General features: G+C 37.2%; 2 protein-coding genes across 4 annotated transcripts in view; one reads left to right on the forward strand and one right to left on the reverse strand.

Moving 5' to 3' along the window:
* Positions 1 to 2,855, reverse strand: part of LOC101894571 (homeobox protein ceh-19) — a 158,959-nt gene extending 156,104 nt beyond the window's left edge. Inside the window, exons 1-4 of one of the 3 annotated variants that reach the window (XR_009343062.1) lie at positions 2,579 to 2,855; positions 2,475 to 2,522; positions 2,181 to 2,201; positions 1,903 to 2,099 (exon numbers count right to left, since the gene is read on the reverse strand). The gene's annotated coding sequence lies outside the window, so the exon portion shown is untranslated. Of the gene's footprint in view, positions 1 to 1,902; positions 2,100 to 2,180; positions 2,202 to 2,474; positions 2,523 to 2,578 lie in introns of those variants that run through there. The other 2 variants (XR_009343063.1, XR_009343064.1) reach the window with 2 other exon arrangements.
* Positions 1 to 13,068, forward strand: part of LOC101890864 (proton-associated sugar transporter A) — a 137,104-nt gene that overhangs the window by 40,914 nt on the left and 83,122 nt on the right. The window lies entirely within an intron of this gene.

Genomic DNA, 13,068 nt, shown 5'->3' on the forward strand with positions numbered 1-13,068 from the left:
TAGAATAAATACAATTTTTAGCCAAATTAATTGATGAATGTGGTCAAGACTAAGATGGGTCCTATTCCGAATATTGAAAATTATATGCGAAGAGGTTTTCTTCCGCCCTAGAAACCAACATGCCAAATAAGGGCAAAAAAAATTAAAAAGTATCCAAGACCCCCAAGCTTAAATCATATGATGGTTATACCAATATGTGATCATTTTTTGCAAGGATGGTTTTTTCTCAAATTAGTGTGAAAACTATGGTTATAATGTGAAATATACTTGAAATCGGGTTGTACCCTTATCCGGGGTTATGACCGATAACATGACCTGCAAAAGCGATTTAAGGTACCTTGAAAGTTTAAGAAGAAATCCTTTTCTTACTAAATGTCCAATTGGCTCTACTATTTTGCACCCTTAATATTCGGTATTTTACTGATATTGTCATGTGAAAGAAGTAAGTCCACGTTTCAAAATTAGCCCCACAACGCTTTGTCGGTCATTTTCATACCCTCCACCATATATATGTAGTATGGATGGTATATTAAGTTCGTCCTTACGTTTGCAACTCAACATCTGAAGATAGGAAACTAAAATTTTGCACATATCAGTCTTTTGTCTGCAGGCAGGTCAAGTTCGACGATGGGCTATATCGGTCCACGATATCGTATACAACGGTACCCCCATATTCGGAATTTTGATGATTTTAGCCACATTTTCCAATGCAATTGTCTGAAAATCCACACTGGGTTTTTTTCCGAGTACTTTTCCTTCTGGAAGAGAATTGTTTATATAGGTCAACGATATTGTATGGCCGACATACAACGGTACACCCCCTCCATCCCCAATATTCGGTATCTTGACGATTTTAGCCCCATTTCCGATAGAATTGTCCGAAAATCCACATAAGGATTTCCTTCTGACTACTTTACCCTCTGGAAGAAAATTGTTTTATAGGTCCATGATACCGTATAGCTCCCATACAAAGGTATCCCCTCGATATTTGTTATTTTGATGATTTAAGCCACGTTTTCCAATGGAATTGTCATTGGGGTTTTTTTCTGAGTACTTTTCCCTCTGGAAGAGAATTTTTTATATAGGTCAACGATATTGTAAGCCCCCATATAACGGTACCCCTCGATACTCGGTATCTTGATGATTTTTGCCACATTTTCCGAGGGAATCGTCTAAAAAGGATTTTTCATAAAGAATTTCCGTCTAAGTACTTCACCCCCTGGAAGATTATTGTCTATATAGGTCTACGATGTCGTTTATCCCCAATATAACGGTACCTCCCTATATTCGGTATTTTGATGATTTTAGCAACATTTTTCAACGGAATTGACTAAAAATCCATACTAGAAGTTCTTTCCAAGCACTTTACTCCCTGGAAGAGAAATATCTATATAGGTTCAAGTTATCGTATATATATATGGTGTAGGGTATAAATACCCTGTCGTCAACTCAGTTAACTTTAAATTAATTGAAAGCTAACTATTTCTCAAGTAGTGGTGGTTGACACTTGGATTACTGTTACATGCAATTAACTAACTCTTTTAACATGGCGATGTCCTAGGGAGTAGTCAATTGTCCTGCTCTGCAGTACTTTTAGTTAACTTTAAGTTAACTACCCAGCCATTAACTTAAAGTTAACTCATTGGAGCTAGCTATAAACTAACTTATTTAAATAAGCTTTAAGTTGGTTTTTTTTAACTAACTATACGTTACTTTAATTTCAGTCAACTAAAAGTTAGTTGTTTACACGTTGGCTTTATAATCACTATTTGTAACTAAAATAAAATGGGTTTAAAAATGTATATTTTAATAACACAAAAATTTATTCTAATGAAAATTAAAGATCACTTCACCATTACAAACAACTTATATAAATATTTCGTACATTTGTAGGTTTAAAAAAATCAAAGACTTTCTAGCTTTAAATTAAATGTTTGGTTTTGAAAACCAAAATTAATAAATTCATCGCTTAAGCCATTTATAGAGTCTAAAGGGAATGTAAATTATTCTGAGTCACTTCCTGATATAAATTCTTCCTTTTAACACTTTATGTTCAGAAAGAGTTTTCATAATCACATCGTTTTGGGTTGTGATGGTTTCTATGAATAAAAAATAATAGTCATGTAAATTATCAAAAGGGTTTTTTTTAAAGGATTTGAATGGTTTTAAAAAGAAATTACCTTGAAGACTTTGTATTGTATCTGAAAGAGAATAAAAAAACATATGTATGGTTATTGAGTGTTATTATACCCTCCACCATACTATTGAGGGTATATTAAGTTTGTCATTCCGTTTGTAACTCCCCGAAATACTCATGTTAGACCCCACGAAGTATATATATTCTGGATCAGCGTAAAATAGTAAATCGATTTATCGACGTCCGTCTGTCGTTAATCACATATTGGTGGAGGGTATAAAAAGTTCGGCCCGGCTTTTACTGCTTTTTTACTTGTTTTTTGTTTATTCCAACTTACTGTTTATTTGCTTCTAACAATTTTGGCATGCCTCCGCCTTATTGGGATCTGTAATGTAATTTATTAATGCAATTTATTAAAAAAATACTAAAATATTTACTTACATTTAGCTATGGGTTTTAAACCAAGAGTTTTGCGACTAATTTCTGGGAGAGACATCTAGATATTCTTTCTTTTTAAAAAGCCTCCTTAAATGTCTCTTGCTTGAACTTTTCATAATTTTTTTGTAATAAATTTTAAAACAACCACACACAAAAGCATTAAATCAATTTTAATTCCGAAGAAAACACTATACTATTCGAAAGTTTTAACAAACAATTAAATTTTTATGCGAACGATGACACGCGGGTTTGTTTACTAATTGAATGTCTGAGACGTTAACTAAAGACGACGGCCTTAAAAATTGGGCGGCGTCGGTGGCCGTTGGCTGATTTAATCTGCATGAAGCCAATAGTTATCGACATTATTATAAATTATTTAAATAAAATAATACAAAAGTTAATAATAAACCAATATTTAGTTTTAATATGTTAGTTATTATATACTTTCGTATATTAATTTATAAAATCGATATAAATGGTGATTGTTATAAACGTAAAATAATCTAAAAATTGAATTTATTCTTTTAATTAGAGTTACTATCTCTGTCCATAACCCATTTTATACATCTACTCCATAAATTTTAACAATGACCCTAAATAAATTAAATCTAGGGTAAGCAAACAATATTTACCTCTTGTTTATGACCAAAATTTTATGATAATCACCAATAAATTGGGATTGTTCAGTATATATTTCATTATTGTTCAGTATAATTTTCATTACAGCACACACAAAAACACACCCTTACCGTCGAAAGTAACACACACACACTCTCTCAATTTAAGCACACGTACACAAATGACACACAATTTGACGACGACACGGTTCGATGTCATCGTTGACACCCTGCATTTATGGAGAACACCATTCAAATATTCGAATCAGACATGCCACGATCGAACCTTAGACAATGGCACACATGAATCAAAATGGGGGATGTTGTTGGTTGTCATTGCTTATCAAATACATAGCGCATGATTGAGTAGACAAAGTCAGTGTGTCGAAAAAAGCATAATTCATACAATTCGTCTTGTGCAGGCCTTTAGTTCGTATGTATGAATTATACATTATTCCATTATTATTCATAAACAAATGTACACTTCATTATAGTATGTCAAATTGAAAAAATTTCACGCCAAAAAGATTTTTTCATTCAAATTTTGATTGTCATATTTTCACGTTTTTTTTTTTTTTTTTTTTTTTTTTTTTTTGCCGATATACCATTCTGAAATTGTATGAATTGTCAAAATCTCTCAAGTCGTTCTTGATTTATAAGCGTAGTAACTAACATAACTATCTTTTATGTACTGAAAATAATTCGTTATTTTGTTCACAAAAAACGACTGAATGCAATATGATTAGCCAAATTTAAACAAAAACATTATATAAAATTGACAGAAAAACAAATTAAAAAAGTAACTAGTAAAAAAGCAGTAAGTTCGGTCGTGTCGAACTTTGAATACCCTCCACCATATAGAACGAATTTGGAAATTTTCGAAAAAGGCAACATTCGCCAAAAATTCTGCTAACATCCTAAAAATACCGAATATAGCCGTTCATTAGAGTCTTTACGACATGTACCTACATATGCATTGTTTGTCACAAGCCATTACCATATTCAAATTCGAAACTTGAAATAAACGGTGAATAATGAAGCCAAAATCTTCAAAATACCGTACATAGGGTGGTACCGTTATATCGGAGCTATACGAAGACCTGTGCCTGTATAGACAATTTTCTGTCACAGGCTGTAGCTTCCATTACCAACTTCAACTACGACATCTCAAACAATTTCGGTGAGTATTGTACCTAAAATCGTAAAAATACTGAATATAGGGAGGTACTGATATATGGGGCCTATACGAAGACCTGGACCTGCATAGACCATTTTCTGTCACAGATTGTAGTTTCCATTACGAACTCTAAATACGTAATTTGAAACTACTACGGTAAAAAATGACGCTAAAATCATAAAAATACCGAATATTGGGAGGTACAGTTATATGGGGACTATCGGAAGACGTGGATCTGCATAGACGATTTACTACCATAGGCTGTAGTTTCCATTACGAACATCAAACACCAAATGACGTGTATCTGCATAGACGATTTACTACCATAGGCTGTAGTATCCATTACGAACATCAAACACCAAATTTGAAACAATTCCGGTTAATAATGTCTCTAAAATCATCAAAATACCTAATATAGGGTAGTACCGTTATATGGGGACTATACGAAGACGTGGACTTGCACTGACAATTTTCTGTCATAGCTAGTACGAACTTTAATTACAAAATTTGAAACAGTTCTGGTGAATAACGTCGCTAAAATCACCAAAATACCGAACATCGGGAGGTACCGTTATATGGGGGCTATATGAAAACTTGCACCTACATGGCCCATTTACGAACATAATTTGCCTATTTGAAAAATAAACATGTGTGCAAAATTTTAGCCTTCTATCTAAATTCGTTCGAAAGATAGCGTGATTACAACAGACTGACAGACAGACGGACATGCCTAAATCGTCTTAGAATTTTACGCTGATCAAGAATATATATACTTTGTTGGGTCTAAGATCATTATTTGGATGAGTTACAAACGGTATGACAAAATGAATATACCCTCCAAAGTATGGTGGAGGGTATAAAAAAGCAGTAAGTTCGGTCGTGTCGAACTTTGAATACCCTCCACCATTTAGAACGAATTTGGAAAATTTCGAAAAAGATAACATTCGCCAAAAAATATGTTAACATCTTAAAATTACAGAATATAGCCGTTATATTAGAGTCTGTACGACATGCACCTACATATGCATTGTTTGTCACAAGCCATTACCATATTCATATTCGAGACTTGAAACAAACGGTGAATATTGAAGACAAAATAATCAAAATACCGTACATATAGAGGTACCGTTATATCGGAGCTATACGAAGACCTGGACCGGCTTAGACAATTTTCTGTCACAGGCTGTAGCTTCCATTACCAACTTCAACTACGACATCTCAAACAATTTCGGTGAGTATTGTACCTAAAATCGTAAAAATACTGAATATAGGACTGATATATGGGGCCTATACGAAGACCTGGACCTGCATAGACCATTTTCTGTCACAGACTGTAGTTTCCATTACGAACTCTAAATACGTAATTTGAAACTACTACGGTAAAAAATGACGCTAAAATCATAAAAATAGCGAATATTGGGAGGTACAGTTATATGGGGACTATCGGAAGACGTGGATCTGCATAGACGATTTACTACCATAGGCTGTAGTATCCATTTCGAACATCAAACACCAAATGACGTGGATCTGCATAGACGATTTACTACCATAGGCTGTAGTATCCATTACGAACATCAAACACCAAATTTGAAACAATTCCGGTAAATAATGTCTCTAAAATCATCAAAATACCTAATATAGGGTAGTACCGTTATATGGGGACTATACGAAGACGTGGACTTGCACTGACAATTTTCTGTCATAGCTAGTACGAACTTTAATTACAAAATTTGAAACAGTTCTGGTGAATAACGTCGCTAAAATCATCAAAATACCGAATATCGGGAGGTACCGTTATATGGGGGCTATATGAAAACTTGCACCTACATGGCCCATTTACGAACATAATTTGCCTATTTGAAAAATAAACATGTGTGCAAAATTTTAGCCTTCTATTTCAATTCGTTCGAAAGATTACAACAGACAGACAGACAGATTACAACAGACAGACAGACAGACGGACATGCCTAAATCGTCTTAGAATTTTACGCTGATCAAGAATATATATACTTTGTTGGATCTAAGATCATTACTTGGATGAGTTACAAACGGTATGACAAAATGAATATACGCTCCAAAGTATGGTGGAGGGTATAAAAAAGCAGTAAGTTCGGTCGTGTCGAACTTTGAATACCCTCCACCATTTAGAACGAATTTGGAAAATTTCGAAAAAGATAACATTCGCCAAAAAATATGTTAACATCTTAAAATTACAGAATATAGCCGTTATATTAGAGTCTGTACGACATGTACCTACAATCGTCAAAATACCGAATATAGGGAGGTACTGATATATGGGGCCTATACGAAGACCTGCACGTGCATAGACCATTTTCTGTCACAGACTGTAGTTTCCATTACAAACTCTAAATACGTAATTTGAAACTACTACGGTGAATAATGACGCTAAACTCATCAATATATATATATATATATATATATATATATATATATATATGAAAATGCCAAAATTGTGGGTATTTTCCTAGAAAATGCTGGATTGTTATTCTGCTGTTTGTGGACAGAAAAATATTCCTTGGAGTAGAAATATTTTCCTCTCGGTTTGGGATTGAAAAAATGGAAGAAAAAGAAATAAAACAATGGAATAAGTTTGATGTTGTGGAAAAGAACAATTATGGTTCTTTATTTAGAATTCAAATTGCAAAATTTGAACGGCGCTTACCAATAACAACAGTTGTGATTGTAGGTTGGTTTACAAGTGATTTTATTGAGGAAAAAGGAAAATTGAAAAGCCACAGATAGGACACAAACGGACATTTTGAGTAATTGAGCGACACAAACAAAAGCAAAGCTTGTGGATCGACTCGAAATTTAGGAAATAGAATTAGGGTTGCCAGATCGAAGAATTTCGTATTTACATCACCGGCCCCCTTGCAGTGCGTCTGCAATGGCAAATAATCAATTTGATCCGTGTATGTCCTGGTCTGGTTACAAAAGCAATGGAATGAAAATGAATTTAATTTAATACTAGGATAATTTTATGAAGATGACCAAATACATATGTAGGTTTCTGTCGTCAGACCACATAGAATCAGGAACTCGCACCTGCTTCGGAACGTACAAGCTGAAAAGGAAAGTTTGTGCTTTTTGGGGAAAGAAAGACAATAGTGCATTCTAAGGAATTCAACAATTTATTAATTCAACTCAGGCAAAATTTTTTAAAAACGAAAAAATTGACATGTTTACGAACATAGCCCATAGATGGCCCACCCAAAAACGGTACTTTGGGCAGTTGGTAACCCATTTCTGGCATACACCCCCTCCGAAATTACTTTCGGGTAGATATCGACGCCTATGACGATATCTATTCCCGATGACTGGTAAAATTTCGGATCAGCCAAGAAAAGATGGGGGAAATTTTTTTTGAAGTCGTCGGGCAGGGATTCGGCTGGCGTCTTTGTGGTGATCCGATTATCCACGCGAAAGGTGCCCTCGATTTTCACTTTGGAGTCAAATCTTGAGAACAGAGTCAATTGGCACACTGTCTCCTCTCTTAATGTCAAGGTGTTGACTTTAATTTTCTCCACAAAGCTCCTCGACACACGGCTTACTGGAGAGGCGGAATCCAACAAACATCGCGCCACATTCTTTGCATCTATCCTTACCAGGACGGTGGGTAGCAAAATGGTCCGATTTTGCTGGATCAGGGATGTGAGAGATCCCTTCGGGTTATGCGAAGTTGCTGAGGACGATGAAGGCCTGTTTGGTACTCGCCGAGCTTTAGAGGTTGATGGTCGCGGTGAAACCGACCTAGATTCCGATCGGGACTTAGGAGATGGTGGAAGGATTTGGGCCCGCAGCTTTGGATCCACGTGGAGCAGTGTGTGGTGGTACTTGTGACAGTGGCGACAGCCGGTGTCACTGAAACACGAACCATGGGAATGGTCCAGGGCCAAACAATTCACGCAATATTTGTGCTTGCGCACCACTTCGAACCGTTCCGTCATGTCCATATCCAAGAACTTATGGCACCGACGTAAGGAATGGGGACGCTGACAGAGCCGGCACAAGAATTCCCCATTTTGGTATGGGGCTTTGTTGTGGTTGCGCTGACCTTTGGGGGCGGAATGTTTGGGCATGGTTCTAAATAGAATGCGGACAAAAAGGACAGAGAAGGGAAAGAAGAAAATATGAATTTAGTGGCTTGGAAGGACGACAAGCTTAGTGATAGGGCGTGTAATAACCCCTTTTTGAGTTATAATATCTGCAACACGGATATGATGATCGGAACCTTGATAAGTCTTGCAAACTCGACCAAGGCGCCAGGAATTTGGCGGAAGATTATCATCATAAATTGCGACCAGTGTGTTTTCTTCAATGTCCTTCTCACATGTTTGCCATTTATAACGCTTTTGGAGTTCTCGGAGATATTCAGTCTTCCAACGAGCACAGAAACTCTGATGGATTGCTTTTAGTCGCTGCCACCTGTTGATTAATGAAATTGGACTGTCTTCTAGGTGTGGATCAACAGGGACTAAAATAGGCGTGCCTATTAGAAAGTGGCCAGGAGTTAATGCGGCAAAATCTGTTGGCTCAGAGGAAATAGGAGAGAGAGGACGAGAATTCAAACAGGCTTCAATTCTGGTCAGAAGCGTTAGAAATTCTTCGAACGTAAACTTGAATGAGCCGGCAAACTTTTTGAAATGGGTTTTGAAACTTTTAACCCCGGCTTCCCAGAGCCCTCCCATATGAGGAGCCCCAGGCGGAATGAAGTGCCAGCTAAGATTTTGCACGGAATAATTATAGATAACAGCGGAACGAGAAGCTTGCATTATCGGAATAAAGATGTGCAGGACATCCTCGTCTAGAGACGAATCTATGAAATGCTGCCAAGAAGGTGGAAGTGGAAAGATCGGACGTTGCTTCGAGATGTATTGCTTTAGTGGAAAAACATACGAACACACATACGTATCCCTTTGTTATACGGCATGAGCGTCCGCAATAAGTTTTAATATCGAAGGGACCAGCAAAATCTAGTCCAGTGCGATAAAATGCACGAGTAAGCTCTGTACGTTCAGGAGGAAGAGCAGCCATTATCTGTTTCTGACAGCGCTTCTTATACAGGATACAAGGCGTGCATTTATGGATAGAAGCTTTAATGAGGTTCTTGACTTTAGGAATCCAATACTGGGATCTTATTACTCGAAGAACTAATTGATTTCCTCCATGTATAGTGATTTTATGAACAAAATCAACATAAAGCCGAGCAAATTTGCAGCTGTATGGAAGGATGATTGGGCGTTTCTCCTCGTATGGAATACTTGGAGAAGAATCTAATCGCCCACAGGAACGGATTACACCATCGGAGTCTAGGAATGGATTTAGACTTAAAATGGAACTTGATGGTGAAACTTGCTGCTTGCAGGATAATGCCTCGTACTCATTAGGAAAATGAAATTTCTGGTACCATTTGATCAGTAGATTTCGCGCCACAAGTATTTCAGAACTGGAAACAAGTAGAGTATTCTCGATGAAATTAGCGCGAAGTCGTGGATGTGTTCGGCGGAAGAATCGATGAATATACGCAAACACTCTAAGCGAACGTGGATAGGAAGAAAAGTTTTCAAGAATATCGGCGGAATCTTCGAAGTATGAAAAGTGAACCTTCAGGGGTTTACGTTCCACACACGTTTCTTGAATATGAACACGGTCTGGCCATCGGTTTGTGGATTCCCGAAGCCAAGAAGGTCCGAACCACCAGAGATCATTTTGAACGATGTCTTGAGGTGACAGACCTCGACTTGCCAAATCAGCAGGATTTGATTCGGACGGAACGTGATGGAATTTGGAAGGGTCTACCACTTGAATGATAGTGGAAACTCTGTTGGCTACGAATGTTAACCAATGACATGGCGGTTTGGAAAGCCAGGAAAGAACTATTGTGGAGTCTGACCAGCAGAATACGGAGTAGTTGGGAATATCGAGCGTTGGGAGCAGTACGTCGATCATTTCTGCCAGTAGGACAGCTCCACATAGTTCTAGTCTTGGAATAGACAGTGTCTTCACTGGAGCAACTCTTGTTTTGGAATACACCAGGTGGGTGAATATGGAAGTACCGTTAGCTATTCGCACATATAAAGCGGCTGCGTAAGCTTTTTCCGAAGCATCGCAGAATCCATGAAACTGAACTTCAGCAAAGGGGACATATTGGAGCCATCTCGGAATTCTGACTCGATCAATACTTGAATAGTCGGATTGAAACCTTTTCCACTGGTGCAAGGTGGCTGGACTTATGACTTCGTCCCAACCAGTACCATCGGACCAAATCTGCTGCATTATTATTTTTGCCACGACAATACATGGCGAAAGCCAGCCAGCAGGATCAAATAATTTGGAGATCTGAGAAAGAATCTCCTTTTTTGTGTAGGAACACGAAGATGGAAAAGGCGTTGTCGAAAAGAAAAATGAATCTGAACGAGCGTTCCAACGAATTCCTAGCGTTTTTGCTGTGCTACAGTCGTCGAAGTTTAGGAAATCACACAACAAATGATCTTTTGGAAGATCCGCTAGAATATCCATTGAGTTCGCTGTCCATTTTCGAAGGGAGAAGCCAGCTGATGCTAGAGCGGTTTTAAGCTCATTTCTGGATTGAAGAGCATCGGAAATTGAATGTGCACCGGAAAGTACATCATCCACGTACATATAATTACGAATTATCATGCTAGCCTTTGGATGGCTACTTTGGACGTCATCAGCTAGTCGAAGCAGAGTGCGGATAGCTAAATACGGAGCACAATTGACACCAAATGTGAGTTTGTAGCTCAAAATCTTGAATGATATCACCTGGGTGGTTGCGGAAGACTATTCTTTGGAATGGAGTGTGATCAGAATGAACTAGGATCTGACGGTACATTTTCTGGATATCAGCGTTGAACACATATCGGAAAAATCGCCATTTGAGAATCAACGTGGTCAAGTCATTCTGCAATACTGGACCAGTATGCAAAAGATCGTTGAGACTTCGACCATTAGAAGAAGCAGAAGATGCATTAAAAACCACTCGAACTTTAGTGGTCGAACTTTCTGGCTTAAAAACTGCGTGGTGAGGCATGTAGTAATGGAAGGAATCATTGTTACAGCTCGGAGCTTGAATTGAATTCATGTGATTTAGTTGTATGTACTCGTCTAGAACCTGGTCATACTCTTTCTTCAACTTTGGATTTCGGATTAAGCGATTCTCATTACGAAGGAACTGTGAGAGAGCGCTTGGGCGTGATTGTCCAAAACGAATTGTATCTGGAAATTCATCCTTGAAAGGAAGGCGAACAATATACCTGCCATCTTCATTTCTTGATGTAGTTGACATGAATAGACGCTCGCAAAGTTCATCGGATTCGGAATAAAATCTTTTCCTTGGAAGATTCTCCACCTCCCAGAAACGACTAATTTCTTTATCAAGAGAAATCTCGCAGAAATTGGAGATCACTATGGATGATGGAGACGGAGTGGATGTAGGTATTGGACCCGTGAGGATCCATCCAAATATGGTCTCTTGGCCGATTAAAGAATCACAGAGATTAGGCTTTAGTCCGGATCTCATGATTTCCGGAATGAAATCACCGCCTATCAACAGATCAATATTGGAGCTCTTGTAGAAATGTGGATCAGCAAGATTGATATTCGGAAGCAGAGAAATAGTGAAGGAGGCAAGGTATGCGACGGAAGGTTTCCAGATAAATGTGGAACTACAAATGCCTGGACCGAGACACGTACGGAATTATCAAATCTTGAACATAGATTTAAGGAACATGATTTTCGAACGGAAGCAGCAGTGGTATTATTAAGGCCGGAAATCTGCACATTCGTACATTCGTACGTATATATATATATATATATATATATATATATATATATATATATATATATATATAAAATTAAAAATTAAAAAAAAAGATTGCACTACTTTAATGCGTAAATAAATAAAACCACTAGAAAAGCAGTAACATGACATACATACACGAAGGGTTTGTCCTTCGGATTTATTTATTTCATAGCAAATACCAAGCGTGCAGTAAACTGCAATCTTTTGAAGCAACATACTTCGCCGTAATAAGCAATAGTGAATTCGGGATAGCAACATACTTCGCCGTAATAAGCGTATTTCAAATAAATTGTTGTGTTGTTTTTTAGTGTTAGCCTAAGGCGTTGTGGGTCAATGGTTCTTATTAAAATCATATCTCAATCTGATCCGATTTAAATATAATTTAAAAAAAATTACTTTTACACCAAACTCCGCCACACCTTTCATATTTCATTGAAATTGGTGCGTCAAATATGTGAAATCGGCCGAGAATATATATATGGGAGCTATATCCAAATCTTCACTAATTTCCAATTAATTTATCACATTTATTATTATAACCAAATTCCGCCACACATTCTGAATTTCATTGGAATCGGTCATATATATCGTGTTTGGTGCATAATATGTATGAAATCGGCCTCAACTGATTTCAATATAATTTGGCAATTTTTTCTGGTGCCAGATTTCGTCTCTCTCGCTTTGGGTGCATCAAATATGTGAAATCGGCTGAGTATATATATGGGAGCTATAATCACATCTGAGCGTATTTGAATATAATTTGTCAAATTTATTTTTGTACCAAATTTAGCCACTCATGCCGAATTTCGTTGGAATCGGAAATACGTATCGTGTTTTGTGCATCAAATATGTGAAA

Source organism: Musca domestica, unplaced genomic scaffold (genome assembly GCF_030504385.1).
Source record: "Musca domestica strain aabys unplaced genomic scaffold, Musca_domestica.polishedcontigs.V.1.1 4, whole genome shotgun sequence".
Taxonomy (NCBI): Eukaryota; Metazoa; Arthropoda; class Insecta; order Diptera; family Muscidae; genus Musca; species Musca domestica.